Source organism: Triticum aestivum, chromosome 1B (genome assembly GCF_018294505.1).
Source record: "Triticum aestivum cultivar Chinese Spring chromosome 1B, IWGSC CS RefSeq v2.1, whole genome shotgun sequence".
Classification (NCBI taxonomy): Eukaryota; Viridiplantae; Streptophyta; class Magnoliopsida; order Poales; family Poaceae; genus Triticum; species Triticum aestivum.
Window position 1 is genome coordinate 334,550,573 of NC_057795.1, and position 4,603 is coordinate 334,555,175.

The following is a 4,603-nucleotide window of genomic DNA, read 5'->3' on the forward strand; positions in this document are numbered from 1 at the left end:
ATGATATCACAAGCTTGAGCGTTGTATTGCAGCATCTTCAATTCTTCCGCATTAGCTTCACGGTTCGGTTCTCTCCCATCAAAGAATTCACCTTGCAAGCCAATACAAATAATTGCCCAAACGGCGGGGTTATGTCCAAGAATATGCATTTTCATCTTATGCTTCCAACTAGCAAAATTAGTACCATCAAAGTAAGGACCTCTACGGTGATAATTTCCCTCGCTAGACGCCATACTCTCCTAGGTTGTGAAACCAAGGCTATGACCACCAAAAGCTATGGAAATCAAAGCAAATGGAGACCAAAGCTCTGATACCACTTGTAGGACCTTGAAGTATGTCTAGAGGGGGGTGATTAGACTACTTGACCAATTAAAAACTTAACCTTTTCCCAATTTTAGAGTTTGGCAGATTTTAGCTATCTTAGGACAAGTCAAGCAATCATCACACAATTCAAGCAAGCATGCAAAGAGTATATGAGCAGCGGAAATTAAAGCATGCAACTTGCAAGAAAGTAAAGGGAAGGGTTTGGAGGATTCAAACGCAATTGGAGACACGGATGTTTTTGGCGTGGTTCCGATAGGTGGTGCTATCGTACATCCACGTTGATGGAGACTTCAACCCACGAAGGGTAACGGTTGCGCGAGTCCACGGAGGGCTCCACCCACGAAGGGTCCACGAAGAAGCAACCTTGTCTATCCCACCATGGCCGTCGCCCACGAAGGACTTGCCTCACTAGCGGTAGATCTTCACGAAGTAGGCGATCTCCTTGCCCTTACAAACTCCTTGGTTCAACTCCACAATCTTGTCGGAGGCTCCCAAGTGACACCTAGCCAATCTAGGAGACACCACTCTCCAAGAAGTAACAAATGGTGCGTTGATGATGAACTCCTTGCTCTTGTGCTTCAAATGATAGTCTCCCCAACACTCAACTCTCTCTCATAGGATTTGGATCTGGTGGAAAGAAGATTTGAGTGGAAAGCAACTTGGGGAAGGCTAGAGATCAAGATTCATATGGTAGGAATGGAATATCTTGGCCTCAACACATGAGTAGGTGGTTCTCTCTCAGAAATGGTAAGTTGGAAGTGTAGGTTTAGTCTGATGGCTCTCTCCACGAATGAAGAGGAGGTGGAGGGGTATATATAGCCTCCACACAAAATCTAACCGTTACACACAATTTACCAAACTCGGTGGGACCGATTCAACAGACTCGGTCGGACCGATATAGTAAACCTAGTGACCGTTAGGATTTTTGGTGGGACTGACATGCAACTCGGTAGGACCGATTCGGTTAGGGTTAGGGCATAACGTAATCTCGGTAAGACCGATTACACAAACTCGGTGAGACCGATTTTGGTAATAAGCTTTCCAGAGAGTTGGTCAGGTAAACTCGGTGGGACCGATTTGCTCTTTTCGGTGAGACCGAAATGTTACAAAAGGGAAACAGAGAGTTTACATTGCAATCTCGGTGGGACCGATCGCTCACTTCGATTAGACCGAAACGTTACGAAGGGAAACAAAGAGATTACAATCCCATCTCGGTGAGACCGAGATCCCTATCGGTAGAACCGATTTGCCTAGGGTTTGTGGCAGTGGCTATGACATTTGAAATCGGTGGTGCCGGATAGAAAGAATCGGTGTGACCGATTTTCGCTTTAGGTTTAGGTCATTTGTGGATGTGAGAAAGTAGTTGAGGGTTTTGGAGCATATCACTAAGCACATGTAGCAAGAGGCTCATTAAACAACACCTCATCCCTCCTTGATAGTATTGGCTTTTCCTATAGACTCAATGTGATCTTGGATCACTAAAATATTAAATGAAGAGTCTTGAGCTTTTGAGCTTGAGCCAATCCTTTGTCATTAGTCTTTTGAGGGATCCACTTTCATCATCCATGCCATGCCATTCATTGAGCTTTCCTGAAATAATAGTCTTGGAGTAGCATTAGCTCCATGAGCTATATGTTGTTATGAATTACCAAAACCACCTAGGGATATTTGCACTTTCATCATCTGGAGCCAACCGGCTTGGACAGAACAACAAATCAAAACGAGGCTTGGCGTACCGTAGAACGGAGGAAACGGCCTTGTGTTTGACCGGCCATGGTCGAAATGGGATCCGGTTCATCGGGAGGGGTCTGCCGTACTGCAAAACAGAGGAAACAGACTTCTCTTGGACCTCCTACGGTCGAAACGGGCTCCTGTTGATTAGGAGGGGTGTGGCGTACCGCAAAATAGAGGGAACAGACTTGTGTTGGAGCGCTATGGTCGAATTGGGGGTCTTGTCCGTCGGGAGGGGTGTGGCGTACCGCAAAATGGGACTCCATGGGATACTGTTCATATCCACCGTCGACCTCCTCCAGCCTCCATGAGCTACTGTTCATCCACCGTCGACCTCCTCCAGCCTCCACCAGCGACTGTTCATCCACGGGCTCCTGTTCATCCAGCCTCCACCGCTCCTCCACCGGCTACTGTTCAACCAGCCCTCTCCACGGGGTCCTGTTCAACCACCCCTCCATGGGCTACTGTTCATCCAACCCTCCACCGGCTAATATTCAACTAGCCCTCCACGGGGTCGTCCTGTTCATCTAGCCCTCCACGGGGTCGTGTTCATCCACCCCCAACCGGCTTGATCGGGGTTTTGTAGTGGTAGGAAGCATCATAAGAAATAATTGCCTAGCAAGGGTGAAATAATTGGTCTTGCTTCTATTGATGTGCCTCCTACTGATCCACTAGAAAAATATTTGCTAGACCATGAAAATGATATGCATCTGCATGAAAGAAATGAAATAGATAAGATTTTCTTTGAACAACGTCCTCTGCTTAAACACAATTTGCCTATTGAAACTCTAGGAGGTCCTCCTCCAAAATGTGATCCTGTGTTCGAATTAAAACAATTGCCACACACTTTGAAATATGCTTATCTTGATGAGAAGAAGATATATCCTGTTATTATTAGTGCTAACCTTTCAGAACATGAAGAAGAAAGATTATTGAAAGTTCTAGGGAAGCACCGAGCTGCTATTGGATATACTCTTGATGATCTTAAGGGCATTAGTCCCACTCTATGTCAGCACAAGATTAATATGGAACCTGATGCTAAAACCGTTGTTGATCACCAATGTCGGTTAAATCCGAAGATGAAAGAAGTGGTAAGAACAGAAATATTAAAACTTCTGGAAGCAGGTATAATCTATCCTATAGCTGATAGTAGATGGGTAAGTCATGTTCATTGTGTCCCTAAGAAAGGAGGTATTAACGTTGTTCCTAATGATAAGAATGAACTTATTCTGCAAAGAATTATTACAGGCTATAGAATGGTAATTGATTTTAGAAAATTAAACAAAGCAACTAGAAAAGATCATTACCCTTTGCCTTTTATTGATCAAATGCTAGAAAGATTATCTAAGCACACACATTTTTGCTTCATTGATGGATATTCTAGTTTTTTATAAATACCTGTTTCTCAACCTGATCAAGAAAAAACCACTTTTACTTGTCCTTTTGGAACTTATGCTTATAGACGTATGCCTTTTGGTTCATGCAATGCACCTTCTACTTTTCAAAGATGTATGGCTGCTATATTCTCTGACTTTTGTGAAAAGATTGTTGAGGTTTTCATGGATGATTTTTCCGTTTACGAAACTTCTTTTGATGATTGCTTAAGCAACCTTGATCGAGTTTTGCAGAGATGTGAGCAAACTAATCTTGTCTTGAATTGGGAGAAGTGCCACTTTATGGTTAATGAAGGTATTGTCTTGGGACATAAAATTTCTGAACGAGGTATTGAGGTGGATAAAGCGAAAGTTGATGCAATTGAGAAAATGCCATGTCCTAAAGATATCAAAGGTATTCGTAGTTTCCTCGGTCATGCTGGTTTGCATAGGAGGTTTATTAAAGACTTCTCTAAAATTTCTAGGCCTCTTACAAATCTTTTACAAAAGGATGTTCCATTTGTTTTTGATGATGATTGTGTAGAAGCCTTTGAAACCCTTAAGAAAGCCTTGATTTCCGCAGCTGTTGTTCAACCACATGATTGGAACTTGCCTTTTGAAATTATCTGTGATGCTAGTGATTATGCTATTGGTGCTATTCTAGGACAAAGAGTTGATAAGAAATTAAATGTTATCCATTATGCTATGTAAAACTCTAGACACTCCCCAACGCAATTATGCTACTACTAAAAAAGAGAAGTGGTGTTTGCTTATGATACATTTAGATCTTACATTGTTGATTATAAAGTGATTGTTCACACCGATCATGCTGCTATAAAATATCTTATGGAAAAGAAAGATGTTAAACCTAGACTCATTAGGTGGGTTCTGTTGCTACAAGAATTTGACTTACATATCACTGATAGAAAAGGAGCTAAGAACCCCATCGCTGATAACTTATCTAGGTTAGAAAATATTCTTGATGACCCACAGCCTATTAATGATAGTTTTCCTGATGAATAATTAGCTGCAATAAATGTTTCTCATAACACTCCTTGGTATGCTGACTATGCAAATTACATTATTGCTAAATATATACCACCTAGCTTCACATACCAACAAAAGAAAAAATTCTTCTATGATTTAAGACATTACTTTTGGGATGACCCACGTCT